At 46.9% G+C, this 22,156-nt stretch overlaps 1 protein-coding gene across 1 annotated transcript in view; it reads right to left on the reverse strand.

The window, feature by feature from the left end:
* Nucleotides 1–22,156, reverse strand: part of LOC148030590 (uncharacterized) — a 153,387-nt gene that overhangs the window by 55,875 nt on the left and 75,356 nt on the right. The gene's annotated exons all lie outside the window — the stretch shown is intronic.

Consider the following 22,156-nt stretch of genomic DNA (forward strand, 5'->3'; position numbering starts at 1 on the left):
GCATTTCTCCCATATAAACCGTGAAGAAACCATGAGAACAAAGTATCATTAAGTTTTGTATGCAGGATGCCTTGCTGCAAATGACTTTCTCTTAGTATAAGACCACCCGGGTCATATGGAATACCGAGATAATAACCATCAAGAGAAGTAGGATTGTCATGAACCATAAATGTCAAACCACCCAGGTCAAAAGGAAAGAGAGAATCATCTCCATCATGACTACCCGGATCATAGGGAAAAGATATCTCACCATCATCATAAGGCATGTCTTCATTGATACTCTCATCAAAAGTATATGCATCCCAAACATTTTTCTCATGTACATCTCCATATGCATTCCAATCAACATCTTCTTCTATTGGCTGTAACATACCAAAGTTGTCAATGGGCTGATAGAACCCATCATGTATTTCCTCAATATCTTCATGTGATGCCTCAATATCTTCATGACATATATGATCAATATAATCCTCTTCAACATCATCATGAAATATATGTAAACCTTGAGTTTGCTCTTCTTGTTGTACACTAATGTACTCTTGATCAACTTTGTCATGTGTATCCTCTTGCTCTTCATCTTCATCTTCATCTTTATCTTCAGATTTATTTTCAACTGTCTTCAACTTCAACTCCATAAAACTCTTGTTGTTGAACTTGGTAATCCCCTTCTTCATATTCACTTGAATCCTCCAAAACAAAGGCTGTAGCAAAATGTTTGTTTCTGTAGTAGTTGTCATGACTAGGAGTCCATCGTTCTTTACATTTATAGCATATGAATTGCCGACAAATTTCCTTCAACTCTTGGTGAGGTATAAGCCTTCGTTGAATGCCATAGGGAGTAGGAAATTCTAGGACAGCCGATACTTTAACATGCTTTGCCCTGCATACATTTATGTGACCACAAATATCCTTCTCACCGCATTTATAACAAAACCCTTTTGAAGTGATATCCTCAAACATGCGACTTGACACATAGGTACCATGTACATTGTTGAATGAGAAAGGATGGATGGGTTCTTCTTCTTCAAAATGATTATCCATAACGTATGCTGGCTGACCTTGATACTCTGCATAGTGTATTCCATAGGCATCATTTGCTCCCATATTTTTCTCATTTGCATAAGGTTAATGCTGCCCATCAGTCTCATGAAAATAACCATGATTATGATCATATGAATGCTGCCCCATATGGTAATTCCCTGCATACTCTTGCTGACCATAAGGAGAATACCTATGAGATCTATCATCATAAGAACAATGCCCTTGATACAGACTCATTGCTTTGGGGCTCTCTCGACTGATGGATTCTGCAAGTGTTATGAGCTTCCTGATGGTAGCAGCAACCAGGCCATAGTCCAGCTGAGCCTTGTGATCTTTGAGCCTACCTTTCACCTCGAACATGAGCAGGTTCAGATGAGTGTCCGTGGTTTGATCGTTAGTTGATAGCATTTTTGACCGCAGAATTTCATGCACCTTGTGACACTTCTCCAGATATTGTGCGGCCTCTTGCACTAGATGCAAATCCTCCTCTGTGTTGGATAACAGCATTGCTCCCACAGCAATCAGCATTGAAGTCCTCCTCAATCTCAGATTTTCTGTTGTTTCTTGCAAGCACTCGTAGAAGTCTGCAGCGCAAAGGAAGAACTCGGCACATAATATCCATTTTTGTGATTTGGCTGCCGCCAAGCCTTCATTCCAGGCCGAGCCCGAAAACCACTGAGCTTCTTTGTCTCCGGTGCTCCCATCGCCAAAGAAGTTCTCAGATCCAATCTTGGCCAGGTGTGAACGAGCAAGCTTGAAATACTTGAGTGTCTTGCTTGGATTACTGTTTGTGTCTTGAGTTGATAGCAAAATGATATTACGAATAATCACAACTTCTTTTGTGTCTGAAGACTTTGCTGAAGGGCACAAATCTAGCATGCGAGACAGTGCAGAAATGGCCACGCTGTTGTGATGCTCCTTCTTCGTCATTCGTCTGTAGACAAATTTTGAACTTCAGAAAGGCTCCAACAACGCTTACTTCCAGCTTGTCTGCTTCATCTGCGTAGTCGGAGGCCCGGTCGTACTGGCCTAGCGCAATGTGACAAATGCAGAGAATTCTGAGGTTCTTTGATTGGCGTGAAGAGAAATTCGTATCAGTGGAAGACAAGTACATCAACGATGCTTCGAACAACTGGATGCTGGTGTTGTAGTCTTTGGCTTGGAAGAACTCTGTGCCACTGTTCCACAGAAGTGAATACGCCCACTGCTGTGCATTGTTGACCGCGTGAGAGGCAACTTGAGAAAGTCTGTTGAACGAGCTAGCAGTGTGCTTGATGCAATCCACTGTCTTCTCGTCAAGCACGATGCCAAGAGCAACCTCTATCCTTTTCTTACAGTGTTGATCAAGCGGCTGCGTCAATAGTTTCTCCATCTAATGCTGACATCTAATGCTGACAATAACAAGAAATGCTACTGCCATAGCCAAGATCCATGTTCCATATGAGATGTACAAATGGGGAAATAGATGGTATGCTGAGAATCATGTGATGATAAGCTGCTGTAGAATACTCACCTTCTACAATGGTGGACAAGGATACTCACCTCCAAGTAGGGTGGACATGGATATGCACCTCCATGAATGGTGGGAGGATGTGACCTCAAGAGCTCCACAAGGAGTTGTATTTCAAAATGATCAAAAAGGTTCCCACATTTGGCCATACTCCACTATTTATAGTTAACCCTAATTAATGTGTCTAGCTCCTAAGCCTAGGTTAAATTTGCTTTATTACAGAATCCTCCAAGACCCACCATTTTGTCCAATGTCACTCTCTTGGGTCCAAATCAAACTCATCCAACTTCGGCCTTCTCACATTCATATTTGCCATTGTATGGTGTGTTCTTTCACCAAAAAAAGAAAGTTGTGCATGTGTAAGTGTGTGTGTGTAGGAATCAGGTCCTTTTGGAAATCCACTCATTTTAGCCTAAAGTAAACTTCAGACAATCACTGTAGCAATCATTGTATGATAGTTGCCATGTTGGTGATATGGACACTGCCCATCTGGACATGTTACCACAGTTTCTGATTTTTAGAATAGACTTTTTCAGGAAGTCTATGCCCCTTGTAACTTTGTAGACAAATGACAAAATGGATAATGGTTTTAGAAAAGAATGGCATATGCATTTACCCAAGTTCGCACATGCACATATATAGCACACACCCCTTTCTTTTTGAAACTTGTGCATGTGCATGTGGCTTGTATTAAATGAACGGAGTAAGGACAGTCTGTAATTTGCCCTTGAAATGATCCATACCAGTGCCTAATGTTTCATAACCAATAGCCATATGCCACAGTTTTCATATTAAGACACATAGTTGCCAACAGAATTACTCACACAACTTTGGCTGAAAGAAAGCAGCCACCGATGTAGCTTTCTTGGCTGACACATGATAGTGAATATTAAGAATATTCATACATCCATGCATAATCGGATTAGATATCAAAGCAAAGCCATAGTTTTATAGGCCAATTTTGGCCTCCCAAGGACATTAATCTCCATTTTCTTTTTGTATTAGGTAATTGCATTAATTACGAAAAAAGTACAAGATTACTGGATTACAAGATGCAGGATGGCTCTAGGCCATCATGCACAAACCTAACAACCTCATGTGGCTGCAAAATTCTGATCTGGCCAAAGCACAGCAGGCCAATCACATTGTTTCCAAGGCAAAAGCTTGGATTTCGCAAAACATAGTCTTGTTAGGTCGATCCAAAGAAGCAATTGTGTGGCACCCAAATATACTTATGCTAGCGATCTATGAACTAATGCTTGTTCACAAATTTAAAGGTATCTTGAATGCAGGACTACATGCTAGATTAATGACAATATTGCAAATGCTCTAATTGTTAGCGTTGTAAATATCATGGGTTTAGGAACTCTTCAATAAGCACTTTAGCTGGATGGCACATTAGTGAGCTGGGTGGCTGCATTTTCAGCCTGGCTGACTTAGTTTTTGGCCTTCTTCGAGGCTGGCTGACCTGGTCATTTTGTTGCCTCCACTCTTGCCTATCGTTAGGCACGTCAGCTCCATCTTGTCGTGCATCACAATTGCTTTCTTGGAGAGAGGGACTGGAGGCACTGCTGCTGTTACCTAGTGGTGTTATACTTTTGTTCTCATGCTTTCTACGATGGCTTCCATTGCCTGTTCATGACTCTAATCTGAGTTCTCTGTTCTTCTCATTCACTGTTCATTGTGTTCATGTTCATGCCTTATGCTCATTGCTTCCGCTTCCATTGTGCACTTACACATGGTCTCAGATCATAGAAACAGGGAACGGCCGTTGGAACGGCCTAACGCGTTCCAAACCTTCCAAGGAGGTGAAACGGCCAGGGAACGTTCCCTGCTGTTCCCAAGGCCGTTCCCTACCCTTCCCTGCCGTTCCCTGTTTGGAACGGCCATTCTAGGTCTGTTGACCAAAAATTGACGTTTTTCCCCATTTTTTCTTTCTGCTTGGGTCACACTCCTACCACATATTCACCCATCTCCATTGCCTAATGTGCACACACTAATCTCTCTCGTTTTTTTTCCGTAAAAGGTAATTATATTAATTACGAAAAAGGTACAAGTTTACATGATTACAAGATACACGATGGCTCTACCCCATCGTGTGTAAAAAAACACACTGTCTCTCTACAAGAACCAGATGACCAAAGAGCTACAAAGTCATGGCAAAGAGGCAGAGGAAATTGCCATATGCCAGGGACGTAAGTCCTCCCGAGAGAGGATGTCAGAGTGTCGGAAAAGATCTATCTGCCAATACAAGAGACCTTTAAGCCTAGCAATATGCCGCTGAACATTATAGGCAGAATCAAAAAGAAAAGCATTCCGAATGGTCCAGTTATGCCAATAGCCCCAATATCGAAGAAAGTGAAACAAGATCTTCATATGTGGCTGTGTCGGTGTGGGGTATTTGGGCTGCACAAAAACCCAATCAAACGGGCGTAGCGAGGAACCAACCACCGCTCGCCAAACGGCTGACAAGAATGACCACAGTTGCCGATGGCGGGCGGATTCCACACTAGTGGTGCAAAAGAAACAGTTGCCGTTGGAGATTCGACGCCTGAAGCAAGCAGCAGACCACCAATCATCACCCTCCAAAGAAAGACCTTATATTTGAAGGGTGTCTTGTTCAACCACCCCTCCATCACAGTTACCCTCCACCATGACCGGGATTTACGCAATCCCCATAGAGTATTTGCTTTAGTAACCAGCCAGTGATGATCTTTAATCAAAAGATGATACACCTGGTTACCTGAAGCCTTTTCTAAATTCAGCCGGCCTGCAAAGTCCCAGTCCTAGCAAGGACGATCCGAAGTAAGGGCAGGAAAGGGTTGTTTGCTCTGGAGCACCATCAAAAGCTGTTCCCATAAATGCCTATATCCACGAGGGATCCTGAAAAGCCTCCTGGCTGTATGAAACGATATCAACACATTGCAACTGGCAAGGGTGGCATCCGCGACTGAAGTTAAGCCCAGACGTGCCATGCGGTTGAATTTTGGTCGAAGCTCATGTTTACCTTCCCACAAAAGTAACCGCGAGATTGCCAACAATTCCAATTGAAAAGAATTAGTAGCTAAGCGATCCTCTGCTGGATGCCACTGAGTCTTCCGGAGGACCAGTCTCCAGGAACATACCAAATGGGCAAGCAGAGATGAAGAAGAATTGGAGAACCGAGAATCGGCATTAAGAACATGCCACCAAGAACTCTGGATTTGGGTATTACCATGCAGAAGCCCGTGATCCTCAAGAAAATAACAGGCTATAACGACCCACAGATGATGATCCGAGCACCTGGCGCGAAAAAGAGACCAACAGAGTGCCAGCATATGAGTTTGGGCATCTAAAATAGCCCCTCCACCCATGCGTTTGGGGGTGCATGCATGCTACCAAGAAAACCAGGAAATGCTTGCATGCAAGGAATCCTTCTTCCATAACATGAAACGAATAGACCGAGTAAGAGCATTCAGTGTAGTAGTAGTCCAGGGCAACAATGGCAAGAAATATGTGAGCATTGGCAACATAATTGTCTGGGCTACTTTGAGGCGAACATGGAAGGGCCATGCCTAAGACTTCCAATACAGAAACTTAGCCACCAATTTCTATGAAATCCACTGTAGTAGCTACTTTGGGGGAACATCAACACCCAAAGGGTACCCAAGATGCGTGACAATGGAGCCACGGGGAACAACCATTCCTTGACACTAATCTCTCTCTCTCTCTCTCTCTCTCTCTCTCTCTCTCTCTCTCTCTCGGGTCGAAGATTCAAAGTGTCAAGACAACCCACAAGCTAATTAGGAGTCCATGCAAAGTTCAAATTTGATGCATTACAACTCTTGCAAATCACAATCAATTTTCATCCTATCCTCAATTCCAAGGTATTCATCCATTTATATTGTCTAATTTCAAGGGAAATTGGGATAATTGGGGCAATTCAAGGCAATTTGGAGCTATGGGGGTAATCGGGTCAATTTTGGGACATTTGGGTCAATTTAAAGCATTGAGGGGTATCGGGGCAATTAGAGGGACATTCTTTGGGGCAATTTGGGTCATGCAGGGCATATTTGGGTCACTTAAGACATGTGCCGTTCCCCCCGTTCCCGTTCCCCGACCTTGGACGTTCCCCCTGTTCCAGGGGGTCCCGTTCCCCGTTCTAGGTAAGTATGTCTCAGATGTCTAGATTCCTAGATCCTGGTGTCTTTTTGTTTGCTGTGTTTGGCTGATTGCAGGTGCTAAACTAATGTGTTTTGTATAATCTGGAGTTTCTCTCCTTGCGTTTTCACCTGCTTAAGTTTCATCTTGGCTGAGTGATCTCTCTGCATAATATGACAACTTGCTTTTCTGGCTGCGACAGCCTCAACCACTTGTCTACCCACCTTAACCAGCTGCCAAGCCTTGCGTTTTGGCCTCCACACTAACATTTTGACTGCCTTTGCTGGCTTTTGCATGTTCAGTGCTTTGACTAACATTCGGCTATTATCAACGATGTTTGCTGCTCCTAAGTCTCTAATTACCTGCATTTTACACCTCTCTTAACAACTGCATTTTGTGCTTGAGAGAGTCTTCTATGTTTCATTCAGGAATAGGACAGCATCACAGCTTCAGGAGCTCGAATCCCTGTCAAGTCGCGCACGCTACCCCCACCCTCGTTTGATCATCGCATCCCGCTGGATTCATCGCCATCGCCAGCTCCAGGGCCCCATCACCATCTCTCTCGCCATCACCTATGCCCCATCGCCAAAGCCATCGTTGTTGCAATCCCCCTCACCACGGCAATCCCCATCACCATCGCCATCCCCCTCACCATCGCCTGTGCCCCATCCCCCTTGCCATCGCCTGCACCCCATCGCCATCCCCCTGCACCACCGCTTGCGCTTCTGCGCCGCCTACACCCTCCCTACCCTGCCTTGCTCCCCCTGCAACCGCACCTTCCAGATATGCCAACCAGTAAGACTCCCTATGATTTCCCATACCTTAAAGAGGTCTGCTATCGGCTCCAGTACCTAGCGGATGGGTAGAGCCTCTAAACCCACCACTGCACACGACACTACCTTGATAATGAATATCGTATCCTGCATCCCGGCCTCATACAAAAGTTGACGACCCTCGCTGACCGCCTGCCAACTGAAAGCTCCCCAACAGATACATCCAAGGCTGGGGGCTACACAGCGAAGGATGCAACATAATCCTCTCCACACGAGTTGTACCGCCTCACATGACCAAAGGCAGTGCTTTGGGGTTTCCATAGACTGATGTGTGCAACGCTTACAAACTCCCTCCCGCATCTGGGCAAGCCAGCTTCCCACCGCCAAGCCTCCATGTGCCACCAGCCATAAAAAATACGATACCCTCCTCAGCCTCCAGCTATCCCATAGACGGCGCCAGAAGGTCCGTCGGAACGGATCCGTGATGCTATACTCCGCCCAGTGCTTGCTACATGACGGTGCCCAATCCATATCCTCCTGCATCAGTACGTGTCTGCCAATCCTGGCGATGTACTCCAGGAACCTAGGTGGCTTCTTGGCGAACACGGTGGCCGGTCAAAGCCACTCTCTCAGATCCCACTCCAGCTCATCAAGTGGCCTTCGTTCCCAGATTCAGAGGCGCCACTCCCTCAGCTCCTGCCAAAAGACCAAGGGGTCGAGCCGCTATTTCTTTTCCTGAAGGCCAACCACCCGGATCCTCTTCCATGAAAGGACAGCTATCCCCTCGTCCTACTGTCCTTTGTCAAGAGCCAGACGCCCCCCCTCCTGCACTGTGAAAAAGGTCCTAGGTGGAGCGCCACCCACTCTTCCTACCACCTGTAGGGGGGTGCCTGCCAGTGGCGGCCTATACCTCCCCGGGCTCTACTGGCTCTCGTATCGGGGGAGCAAGCCACTCCTGAGATATTGCTACGTTTATCTCCCTTCTCCTCAGCTCCACTCCTCGCTGGCAACCTAATACTTGCTGCAGCACCTCCTCGTCTACCATCCTGTACACCTCCCGCCATGTCCTGATAATCAAGCCGGGCCAGCCCACTGGATGTGGTGGCGCTCGCTAATCTGTACCCCTTCCTGCCGGTCCCTGACCTAGGGGTTCAAAATCACCGACTAACGGTCTATCTCCTCCTGCCAGCCTATGGGGCTTTGGATTAGGGCGTTCCGGAGGCCCTGGCAAATGCGGCGCAAGCTGCGTTGGAAGGGTGATCTGGGGGGGTGATCTAGGCTGACGTGAAGATCCATCTTAGGAACGGCCTCCACTCACCGCCAAGCCTCGGTCTACAATCCTGAAAACCCTCCTGCAACAGGACCTTCCAGGTCTACCCTTCCGGTGTGAGGCCCCAAACAACTAGCTTGCCCAGGAGGGCCATACTTTGATACTCTGGGTCTATGATACCAAGCCCTCCCTCTGATCGATATCCTATGATGGTCGCCCATGCCACCTTGGCCCTGGAATCCCTGGAGCCGTCTAACCTGGACCAAATGAAATTCTGCACTAGGTGGTGAAGCTACATTACGCAGGAAAAGTAGAAACACCAACACGAGGCGATGTACCAGGCCGCCGCTAGGAGGACTTGGTTAACCACCAGGGCTCGGCCCGCTAGTGAGAGGAGAGCCGTGCTCCAGTAGATCAGCTTCCTCCAAATAGAATTGAGGACTAGAAGAAACTACTAGGCAGGAGTGATGTCGAGTCCCACATGGAACCCTACGTATCGAACAGTCTGTCCTCTGCGCACCCATCTAAATCCCAAGTGGACGCCCCACTCCCTGCTAGAGTCTGGGTCTGCGAGGAAGCCAACCAACTTCCGCCAGTTGATTTTCTCCTGCTGCAGAACAGAACACCTCAAGAGCCAGCCTCACTTTCTCCAGCATCAACTCGTCGTCCTCTATGTAGAGCGTTGTATCATTTGCATACTTTGAGTCTAACAACTTGGTCTCCTCTCTTACTGGAAGTCGGAGGCCGCGTAATTTGCTCACACATGACCTGAGGAAGTGAGACATCGCCTCTGCAAAGAGAAGAAACAGGTATGGGGCCAGGGGGCAGCCCCGTCAGACCGATATCTCCAGCCGAAACTCCTCCCCTCGCCTACTACCTATGAGAACCCTGCTACTGGCCAATCTATAGAGTGCAGAGACCTCGCGAATCAGGGCCTGGGGGAAACCCAACCTCACCATGGTGCCCTCTAGAAAATCCCAGTACACTCGGTCATAAGCTTTCTCGAAATCAAAGAGTAGTACGGCCAGTCTCTGCCCACTGTGCTGGGCCCACTCTGTCGCCTCAAAGAAGGTGAATACATTGTCTACGATGCTTTTATCTTGGACGAAGCCTATCTGTATGTCAAGGATGATGCCTGGAAGCACGGGGCGTAGTCGCCTACCAATCATCTTTGCCACTGCCTTATAGGCCACTGACAATAAGGTGATCGGTCTCCACTAGAAAAGCTCCGACTGGTCTCCCCCTTTGGGAAGAAGACTGATAAGGCCTGCCGAAAGACTCCTTGGCATCTGTCCTAAAGTGAAAATCTCCTGAAAGGCCATCAATAGGGGATCCTTCACTACTTCCCAGAAGGTAGTGAAGAACGCCTTAGAGAGGCCATCCTCTCCCGTGCATTTCTGTCCGTCCTATGTATGGAAAGCCTCCTCTAGTTCCCTCTCTGTGAAGGGGGCTAGGAGGGAGCATCCCATCTCGTCTGTGATGAGGGACGGGATGTAATCCCAGACCTATTGTCTACATCGTTGTCATCTAGCTGAGGCTGTCTCCTGCTGGAAGAGGCGACTGTAGTAGTCTGTGACAATCTCCATCACCTCGTCTGGGCTAGAACGGGTCCTCCCATACTGATCTCGGAGGCTGCGTATCTGCTCTCTTGAGGTGTGAGGCTAGTGCACCTGGAAAAACTCCTTGCACATCGTGTACCCCTTCTGCGCCCAGAAAGCTGCTGACGTGCAGAAAGAGAACTCTGAGCACCTGGCCTCTAGGCCAGCAATGGCTGCTCGCGCACGCACCTTTTGTGCGTGGAGAGTAGGAACCCCTGGTGTCTCCTGTAATAATCTGTGTGTGACTACCAGGTCCCGCCGGAGTGCTCTCTCCTCCTCCCAGCTCTGCTGCCTAGCACGTATTGCTGTCTCTTGGTACATTCTGCTCGACTCAGCTAGGACCTCTCCAACCTCCTCTACAATCTGGTCCCTCGTGCCCCACTCTCTGGTCCAAATCTGCTCTGTCTGTCTCGTCACCTTCTCCCTCCTATAGATCGAGTCAGGGATCCGACAAGATCGTGTATCTAAGGCAGATGCTGGGGGATCTAGTGTCAAGAGAACCAGCAATGATCGAACAATGTGGTGTCCGCCAACTGCCCAATCTGGCCTCCCTGAGAGCCTCCCCACTCTACCACATAAAACCTGTCCAACCGCTCCAGCAGCTCTCCACCTAGCCGCCTGTATCCCTAAGAGAAGTCCAGCGACCTCTCCCTCCTGTGGAAGGCAGGGTCTCTCTAGGCATCGCGTGCTCCTATTGCCAGTAGAAAGACCTTCAAAGCCTCCTGCTTCTCCCCGGCCTTGCCCTAGTAGTTTCTCCCTTTGCTTTGCTGGTCCTCCAATGCCTCCAAGTTGTTGAAGTCTCCTTCAACAATCCAGGCGTCCACCTTTGGGAGTCCTTCCGCGATCTCCACCTAGAACCTATTGCGTGCCCTAACCTCCATAGGGGCATAGATATTAAGGACTCCAAGGCATGAGTCCCCAATATCCAATCTCATCCATAGCACCCTCCCAGCCACTATCGTCCCGTGGCCTTGTACACAAGTGGTAGAACTCGGACCAATAGAGCTGCATTCGCCTCCACTCCTGCCGTGAGCACCTATGGCTGCTCCCAGTAAGTGTGCGAGCTGCCTGGGAGTACCTTCCTGACCCGCTGGGCCTAGGTGAGGGTGAGCTTGTGCTCCTGTAGAAATAAGATGTCGATCCGTCCGACAAGGGTAGGCTACAACTCCTTCCAAACAATCAATTTGCTGGAACCACGTGCCCCACTGTAGTAGAGGCTATTCACATTCCAGGATGCAAGGTGTAAACTCATGGGGAAACCTGTGACTAACCGAACAGGCATCTGTTCGGTGTGGAGGCTGCTGATGAAGAGGAGAAACTATGGGGCATGCAAGTACGCTTTGCCGCCGGTTTGGACGGCGAACTCTAATCCCCCATGTTGGGAACCATAGGGGTGATAGATGTTCCAAGTGGTACTATCAATGCATCTATCAGCCATGCTGAGAGTCGGGACTTTGTGCACTGGTAGAAACGGGCCGCCTGTGCCAGGGGCCACTCGATCACATCCCTCGAAGCTCTCCACTGTGGAGGGGCTCGAAAGATAATGCTCAGGTGAGAGACCTCGGCACCAACCCACCAATTAATGTCCATCATGCAACCATGCCACTGCTGTGCAAACGATGCTAGTCCTTCATCTCCCATCCACTGGGAGGTGTGGTCTGCCACCTGACTCTTCAACTATTTCTCTATCTGTGTCGTCGTCCACTCTCCTGAGTGACAGGACTGAAGAAAAAAGGAGTAGTTTGGTCCATCCAGAGGTGCCAGTAGATGGACCTTGCCCCTCCTTGACTTTTGAACCACAAAGATCCCCACCTCTAGAGGTAGTGGGAACTCTCTGTGCTCCGCAACTCTCAAGTAAGACCATGGGCCACTGCGGAAGAACTCCTGTGGCAACAGGTGTGCCTGTCTCGGGAAAGTGTAACGGGCGGCAAGGGTGGATGAGCTGGTGGCTGTATGGGAGGGGGAGGACTGTTGGTGCGAGGAGAATGTAGGCATGTGTGGCTCATCCCCTCTTGTGGGAAGAGGGGGGGTGGGTCTGGGGTGGATCACCTGAACCAAGTGCGGATCAGGGGGGGTACTCATCCCCTCTTGTGGGAAGAGGCAGGTGTGGCTCATCCCCTCTTGTGGGAAGAGGGGGGTGGGTCTGGGGCGGATCACTTGAACCAGGTGGAGATCAGGGGGGTGCTCGGTACGGGGGGTGGTGGGAGGGGAGAGATCGAGGGATGGTGGAATGGACGGAGGTACAAGGCGGGTGAGGGGGGGAGGGGGGGGGGGGGGTGGCGAAGGGGGGCATGGGATGTGGGGGAAGGTGGGTGTAGGGGCTGTGGAAACTCAAGAGCGGTAGTCTGTGGCGCGGGTGGTGGATGTGGGGGGTGTGGTCCTGCTGGGTGGAGCGGGCATGGGGGGGTTGTGGAGTTCTCTACCGAGGGGGCGTCGCTCGCCCACCTGCTCCCTACTGCCAAGGCTGGGTCTGAGATGCCGGCTGCGCCCCCCCTGCCATCTCCCTCTCTGTTGTCTCTGGACCCATGTAAAGCCATCACATCCATCTGGGGTCTCTTGGCGAAGCCACCTTGGCTCCGAAACGTGTGCAACCTGCTGCCTGATGCCCAAAGTCATGCCAATGCAAGCAGTGTCCTGGCTGCCCCATCACAATGACCCATTGCCTAAAGGAGTGCCCGTCCGCCTCAATCTCTAGGAACTGTGGGATATTCTTGACCTCTTTCACTGCCACCGATACCTTTGGGACTCCTGCAGCTGTCACTGCATCTGCGAAGGACGCGGGAAGGATAGTGGCGAAGAGCCATCCAAAGTCTTCCACCAACTGGCGATACTCTATCGCTAGGCCGGGGAAAAGAAGGGTGAGCGGGTGCCGAAGAAACCTGTTGTGGAGTGCAAATGCCTCCACAATAAAGTCACTGTACAGGGGACCATATATATGACTCCCTTCGTAGATGCATATGGTGAATTGACAAGCAACTCGCGAGCTGCATCTGCCAAGCTGAGCCTGACCATGAAGGTCCCTTGGCCCAATAGGATCGCCTCCACAATCTGCGCTATGCCAATGTGCAGCATGGAGTGAAGCCAATCTCGAAGCTAGGCCCTGACTGGGGAATGTCCTACTATCTGACCATAAATCGTTGTTTCCTTTAGCTCCAACTCCTTAGCTTGAACAGCTAAGAGCTGCTCCTCAGAGAGAACGATACGTAAGGTGTTCAACTGGGGGGCACTCTCTGAGTGCGCTGGCGTCTGACCAGAGGTTTTCATTGCGCGACCCTTCTGCGAAAAACTACCAATCACGTCGCGGTGCTACCTGGGGGGGAAGAGTTGCTACAGGAGAGGAAGCAATTAGAGGGTGGGGGGAATAATGGCAAGGGAGGGGATCCCACGGACTGAAACAAGGTCGCGGACGAAGGTTGCGCGCCGGGGGGGGAGGAGGGACGGTGGGTCGCGGACGGATACTGGGTGGCCGAGACTGTTGGAGCAGTGAAATGGCGGGTCGCGGGCGAAGACTCGTGCCCAAGTCCGTTGGGGGAAAGGGAAAGGGCAGATAGGTGGAATGGGCTATCGTGTGGGGAGGGGGGAACATGATGAAGAATGCCCTTCTGCTTCAAAAAAGAAATCAGCATAGAGGACATGTATTTCCCCCCTCGGTTCGAACGGAGAGCCTTCACTATAGCCAGATTATTTTTCAACGAGTGCTAGAAAAGTCAAAAATGCATCATACACTTTTGACTTTTTCACTAAAGAGTAGACCTAGCAAAAGCGAGTAAAGTCATCAATAAAAGTGACGAAATAGTAACAGCCACCCAATGACTTTGCCTGCATAGGACCACATACATTTGAGTGCATAATCTATAACATGGCATAGGGCTGGAGCGGGCTGAACAAGCTAAGTTGCCTGTTATGCACGTCCTCCGAGAGAAGTAGCAAGAGCCAAAACTCCGGGCCTAACTTCTTCACTGCTGACATAATCCCAAAGATTCTTCGCAATCAGTACATTTTTCATCATGAAGGACCAAAGACAATAGTTGTTGCCATCCAACCTATCCTCCTTGGATACATATGTAAATACATCACCTGTTGAGTTAAAAATGCATAAGCTTCACTTAAACAGTCCCAAAACTTGCTTAATTAATAAAGAAACCTAGTTTATTTAAAAGAAACGTGATCCTAGAGAGTTTTTGTGTCCCATAAGCACAAACCCACTTGGGAGGGCCCAAACTTTCTATAAATACATATGCTACCCTCCAATCAGCCCTTTGGTGGGGCTGTTCTAGACTTGGAGACACATATGATTGCTCTCCATTGGTCGCTGTTCTAGGCTTTGCGAGGGTATCTTGTTTTTTACAAATTTCAGGTGTTTCAGCTTGCTACCCACACCCCGTTCGTGGAGGACATCTCAGCCCAAGGTGTCCATTGCTGTCTACATCAATTGGTGCTTGATTTCCAGCCCTCTTCTCACAGTTTGAAGCTGATCTCAACCAGGAAACTATTGTTCCTGCACAGACCTGCTGTCGTACTGCCTGCCACGTCATCTATAGCCTACGTTTGGCAATTTCCTCTCTCCTCCAACTGTCGCCCGTAGCCTGCGTTTGGCAATTTCCTCTCTCCTCTAGTTGTCGCTCAGCTTCTAGAGGCTGTTCCTAGACTGTCGAGCCTATGTTTGGCAGTTTCCGGCAGTTTCCTCTCTCCTACAGGCTCTCCTATCTGCGTTTTTAGTCTCTCTCCTATAGCCTGCATTTTTAGTCTTTCTCTCTCCTCACCACTATCTGCATCAGATCTAGCTTCTCACTCCTGTGTTTACTCGTGTTCGTCATCTGAAGGCTACCTTGCTGCGATTCGGGATCCATTCAGAGTACGACACACTCTCCAGCTCATTACCTGTGCCTTGATCCTTGAGATACAAGAGTTCGAGGTTCGGTATTCATTTATTGCATAGTGTATTTGCTACATTAGCATTGTATATTCAGCAGTTATATCCCTTGAGTTATTTTCTGTGTTTATTGTCTTTGAATCACCCTAACCCTAATTGAGTTTTTTTTATCAGTTTGTGCTTTGTTGTACCATTGTTATTTGTGTTTTGGTGTCAGAGTATTTCTTTACATGGTATCGGAGTCTGGTACTCTCTGAGAAACCTAGGTCTTTGATCTTAAAGCTCTTCGGAAGAAGCAAGAACAACAGTAGGTTCCAATGACTTCGAACACATCAACACCAATTCAGTCTCCAGAACAACCTATGTTGAGACCCGAGCGAGAGCGGGCAGAACAGCTTGCTCCACAAAGTTCCGACATGGTGGAGGACACTTCTGACAATACAGAAGAAAGGCTATACAAGCTTTCTACTGAAGAATATCATGTGATCATCGACATTAGACGAAAGAAGATTGAGGAGCTTGATCGAAGGATTGCCCTTCAAGAGAAACTACTCAATGAAGGTATGCATGAATTTGTCTCTTCAAATGTTGCGCATAAATCTGATGATATTGCAGAGCCGTCAAGACCTCCCTCAGTGATGGACCCCCCTATGTTGGAGAAAGAGATCCGGAGTATGTTCCATTCTTTCATCCTCTTCCGTCCACTCCAGTGCAAGGTACTTTAAATTCATGTTTTGTTCCTTTGTCTTTTATCTCTTCTACTTTGCAATATACTAGTAGAAATGATGAGCAAAATAGAGTATAATGTGTTGACTACGGAAAAGGTTCTCTTGAGGACCAATTTTTGTATGTTAATACACATTGTGGGGATTATGAGAAAAAGTTAGGTACCTCTTCTTCTAACCTTCCTTCTTTTCAGTTTATTTCTCAAAATCAGAACGAATTCGATATTCATATTTCTACATTGCATGGTGCATCATCATCATCATCATTTCACTTTCAATCATTAATTGGTAAAAATCAACAAAATGCATCTGCATCTATCACACCACAAATTCAAAACCCACCCATCCCACCACATTCTTCCGTTGCTTCCCCATTTCCATTCACACCATTTACATTCCCCTATCAAACACCTCATGTTGCACATCACATCGTACCAAAGGGTTATAAAAACATAGGCACCTTCTTTAGGACCTCATCCTTTCCTCCATCGGGTGGTGTTCCACCTTCCTCTCACACACTTTCGGGATCATTGCAGCCTGGGTATCCCTCCCAGTCTCCCTCGAGTGTGGATCACTAGTACCACAACTTGCCTCTATAGCATTACCTAGTGGAACTCTTGGTCATTACGTTGTGCCCCAGCCAAGCTTTGGACAGGGCTTTCATATCCCAGTGCCTCCACCTCCATCGACACCTTATGGAAACATTCATGTTCCAATGCCTCCACATTAATCGGCACTCATTGGACACTCCCAACCTATTTCTGCCTATCCACCTTTTCCCCCTCATTCTTCCTATCAAACACACCCACCACGACCATCTTACCCTCCATCTCCATCTTATCTCACTTTCCCAACACCTCATGGTCCCACCTCATCTTCTGCCAAGTATGCTTTCAATGATGAGACTCGTTTTAACGAGTTAAACATTACCACTTGGTCAAACTTGATGAGACATGTCCTTGACTCCCAAAACCTATGGGATCTTGTGCAAGGGTTGGAATCCCAACCTGATTCCGCACTTGTTCCATACGAGGGTGTCCCCTCATGAAAGGTTAGAAATGCCTCCTGCTATTGTCGAGCTTATGCAAGGCTTATTGTCTGGGTTTCATTCCCAGCTTCAGCATTTTGACTTAGCGTTAGAACGATGGGCACACTTGACCGACTGCTATGCGGCTCGGGATAGGACCCGTCGTATAAATCTTGACAATGAGCTCCAACTCTTTAAAATCACTGACCAGGATGACTTGAAAGTCAAGTTGACTGAGTGTCAGCAATTTCTTACCGAATTCTCCACTACAAGGACTCCCAAGCCCTCTGACGATCAAGTCACATTATTTCTAAACAAACTTCCTAGGAAATACTTCAATTTTGTGAAAGGTATAGTTTCAAAGCCTACAATGCCTACTTTCTATGAATTTGAGTGTGAGCTGTTGCGTTATGCATGGTTGTTCGATCAATTTCATATGAATTTTTCCTCAAAGGGAACTCTTACTGCTCATTCTCAAAAGGGGCAACAAGGGAAGAGCAAAAAAAATCAAACCTCGACTCAAAATCCAAAATAAACTCAATCCAGGGAATCACAAGGAAACTCCCAATCACAACTCAAACAAGGGTGGCAAAATGTACCTAAAAAGAATAGGTATTGTCAACATTGTCAAAAGGCTGGTCATTTTGATGACGAGTGTTGATCGAAGGCCAGAGGCACAATACCCAAATCTAAGTCTCAGACTTCTGCCCCTTAGCAACTCTGCCAGTTGCGGTGAGCAGTTTTCTTAATAGTAACCACACTCGAGATCCTGGACTCTCAGACTAGTTTAGTGATTGCTCGCGGTAAGGCACAGCCTAATGGCCTTTACCACATGACACACTTTCTAACCAAGCTGACAACCAAGGGCTCTGTGTTCCACAGCTTCGAGGCATTTTAGCCACATCTCAGGAGCTTACGAACAATGAGCATCTTTGGCACTTTTGCTTAGGGCATATTGGTAACAACTCTCTTTATGAGTTATCCTGCCGTCAGCTAGTTGAGGGCCTTTTGAGTCTAAAACTAGCTCGTGATGTCTGTAAAGCTTGTCAGCTCGCAAAGCAGCACCGTACCCCATTCCCTCAACAGTCCACACATCGTGCTTAGGAGCCTCTTAGATTGATTCATGTTGATCTTTATGGGCCAACATCCACTGCTGCCTTGAATGGCATGCTATACTTCTTTTTGATAGTGGATGATCATTCTCGATACATGTGGGTGTACTTTCTCAGGCATAAGTCCGATGCTTTTACCTATTTTTCTGCTTGGGTGCTGCTGGTTCATAACCAGACTGGACGTCGTGTTGATTGCATAAGGAGTGATAGCGATGGTGAGTTTATCTCCCACGAGCATAGTTGCACTTGTACGTAGTACAAATTGGTTCATACTATACGGTTCGTATTGTACCGTACCGTACGAATTCGTACAAAAAAACAATCTTTTTTTTTTTTTGTGGTGGTTTGGGTTGTTGATTGTTATTGTTGTGGTGGTGGTGGTGATTTTGTAGCCTTGATCGATCAACCAAGAAAGGGGGTGGAAGCTTGATTAGACTCCTCACACATGTTTTGTTATGATTTATCCTAGAGCCAAAGGCCATACATAAGGTATTCAAGCAGTTCCAAACGTTTCTAATTGATGTCCTATCATTTTTCACAATATGTTAGTGTCATCAATAAATAAATTCAGCACCATTTGAGAATCATCAAGTAGCTTAATCCTATTGATTTTACCTTTGTTCACAGCTCATTTTGCACCACCCAACCCAAAGCATTAGTACACATTGCTAATAAAACTAGGCCAGAGGATAGCTTGGCCTAATGTACCTTTTGAGAGTACACGAATTAGTGAATGTACCATCGGTAGCTACTTTAGCCTTAGCAATGCCAAACAAAACCATAACAAAATTCATAAATCTTTTACCAAAACCTTTGGTGGTTTGTTTGGTAACTGTTGGTCTCATAGGTCATTTTGGCCTCTTGTAGACGTTAATAAAGCATCTCATGTCATTTCATCTCTCTCTTTTTTTTTTCATAAAAGGTAATTGTATTAATTACGAAAAAAGTACAAGATTACATGATTACATGATTACACGAGGGCCCTAGGCCAACGTGTGGGAAATCCCCGGACTAATATACTAAAAAGGTTACACCAATCACGGCAAGGACCCAGAGGCAATTGCCAAATGCCAGGAATGCAAATCCTCCCGAGGGAGCAAGTCAGAGTGCCTGATGAGATCTAGCTGCCAATGCAAGAGCCCTTTAAGCCTTGCAATATGTCGCGGTACATTAGAGGCCGAATCAAAGAGAAAAGCATTTCGGGTGGTCCAAATGTGCCAGCATCCCCAATATCTGAAAAAATGAAATAAGATCTTCATATGTAACGGTGGCGGTGTGGGATACTTTGGGCGCACAAAAACCCAATCGAAAGGAGTCAGTGAGGACCCCACCACTGCACGCCAGATTTGCGACAAGAGTGACCAGATATTCTTGGCGAGCGGGCAAGAAAGAAAACGATGTCGGGCCGATTCCGGCGTAGTGGTGCAGAAGAAACAATTGCCGTTGGAGATTCGACGCTTGGAAAGGGCCGAGGCAAGAGGAAGGCCACCAATCAGTACCCGCCACAGAAAGACCTTGCATTTGAAAGGTGTCTTATTCATCTCTCTCTCTCTCTCTCTCTCTCTCTCTCTCTCTCTCTCTCTCAACCTTCTCTCTCTCAAGAATACATGCCTCTTATTTGTATGACCATTCATGTATGATGTATCCACTCCTATGTATGTACTTATAAGTTGTAGCGCATGTTGCGCATGCGGCATATGCCATAGAGGTTTTGGCATGTTAACCTCAAGTATTCATCTTATATACTCCAATAGCATTGCTATTTAGACTTTAAACATATGTTCTATCATCTATAGTTCAAAATAATGAAGTTAACTTTTTTTCGTACTAATATCGTACCGTACCTTATAAAATGTTAAGGTACCATTTAGTACCGTATTTTATCGTATTGTATCGTACCGTACTTTTCGTATCTGACAACTATGCCCACGAGTTTTCCGAGTTTCTACTGAAGCATGGCATCTCTCGCCAACTCACCTCTACTAACTCCCCCTCTCAGAATGGAGTCATAGAGCATAGAAACCGGAGAGTCGTGGAAATGGCATACTCTATGTTGTTTGCAGCAGAGCTTCTTGAGCGCCTTTGGATTGAGGCTGTTAACACATCAGTGTATATCCTCAACCCATAGTTGTCAGGTACGAAATGTACAATACGGTACGATACGATAAAATACAGTACTAAATGGTACCTTTAGATTTTATAAGGTACGGTACGATATTAGTACGGAAAAAAAATAACTTAATTATTTTGGACTAGAGATAATAGAATAGATATTTCAAGTCTAAATAGCAATGCTATTAGAGTATATAAGATGAGTACTTGAGGGTGACATGCCAAAACCTAATGCTGCATGCGCAACATGCGCTACTGCTACCTACAACTTATAACTACATAGATGGGAGTGGATACATCATACATGCATAATCATACAAATAAGAGAAGTGTGGGCTTCAGAGAGAGAAGGTTGAGAGAAATTGTTTCAATCTCAAATAACCTAATCTCATGGGAGAATCATATTAATAAAAGGAGCATTTAGCTCGTCCCAAAGTGCATTTCGAATGGAAAACGATACCTGAAATATGGTATAGTATCAAACCTTTCGTACGTGGTACTAGTGCCACGATGGTTGAGAGCGAGAAAGAGGCTACACAGAGAGAGAGAGAGAGAGAGAGAGAGAGAGAGAGAAAGAGGAAAGGCTTGAGAGAAAAAGAGGGTGTGAGAAGCTTGAGAGAGAGAGGCTTGGGGGAGAAATAAGAAAGAAAGGAGAAAGAAAAAAAGAAAGTTGTAGACTTAAAGAAGAGTGGCCAAAAAGTGCCCATTTTTTCGTACTAAACTATACGGATACGTACCGTACGGATCAATCCATACTACGTACAGAGACAACCTTGCCTCAACCGGTGCCCGACTGTGGCTCTTCCTAAGAAGACCCCGTATGAGGCATTTTTTGGCTCTCGGCCTATCATTTCCCACTTTAGAGTCTTCAGGTATCGTGCTTACACACACATGCTTGATGATAAGATAGGAAAGCTCACTCCCCAAGCTGATCTCCTTATTTTTATTAGATATTCCTCTGAAGAAAAAGCCTATCGTTTGTTCGATCCTCGAACAAACAAGGTGATCCTTAGGAGAGACGTCATTTTTGACAAGAGGGATATCGTGCAATCCTCTACACAGGATTTCTCCTTCCACATCATCGGAGATCGTGCCTATTGAGAGTCTGATCTACTTCCGACTCCTAACATTCCTGCAGATTCTTCATCTCCCTGGCCCCCTCCGCAAGACCCGTTAACTCACTAGTACTAGCAGACCATGCGGGATTCAGGGATCCTACCACCGGATTTCACTCCGGAGGGACCTAGAAGATCTGCCCGGTTTGCTCCTTAGGCTTCATTTGCGTCGTTGTTTATAGTCGATTACATGACACATTCTGAGCCAGATACATGCCAAGAGGCTCTTCAGCATCCTTACTGGCGAGAGGCCATGGAGAAAGAAGCTAGAGAGCATTGACCGAAATGAGACTTGGACATTGGTAGATCGTCCAAGCCACAAGAAAGTCATCAGGGCAAAGTGGATTTTGAGAACCAAGCTAAAAGCTGATGGAACTTTAGATAAGTACGAGGCTCGCCTTGTTGTGCAAGGGTTTTGACAAAAGCATGGCATTGATTATGAAGAGACCTTTGCTCCTACTGCGCGGTTAACATCTTTCCGGTTGCTTCTCGCGCGAGCCACTCACCACGTTTGGCCGATATATCAGATGGATGTCAAGAGTGCCTTCTTGAATGATTATTTGGAGGAGGAAGTCTATGTGGAGCAACCACTGAGCTTTTCTTCGAACCCGAGGGATAAGACATTCCACTTGCACAAAGCTCTTTATGGGTTAAAGCAAGCACCGTGATCTTGGTTCCATGGGATGGATGAGTTCTTATGGACTCATGGATTCCATTCTACCCCTTATAGCTCGAATTTATATATTCGATCTACTGCAAAGGGAGTCACCTATATCCTGCTATACAATGACGACTTACTCATCACAAGCTCGGATTCTGCTGCCATAGCAGACATCAAGGCAAAGCTTAGTGCTACTTTT

Source organism: Lygodium microphyllum, chromosome 10 (assembly GCF_053477565.2).
Source record: "Lygodium microphyllum isolate KBCC chromosome 10, Lygodium_microphyllum_v1.1.10, whole genome shotgun sequence".
Taxonomy (NCBI): domain Eukaryota; kingdom Viridiplantae; phylum Streptophyta; class Polypodiopsida; order Schizaeales; family Lygodiaceae; genus Lygodium; species Lygodium microphyllum.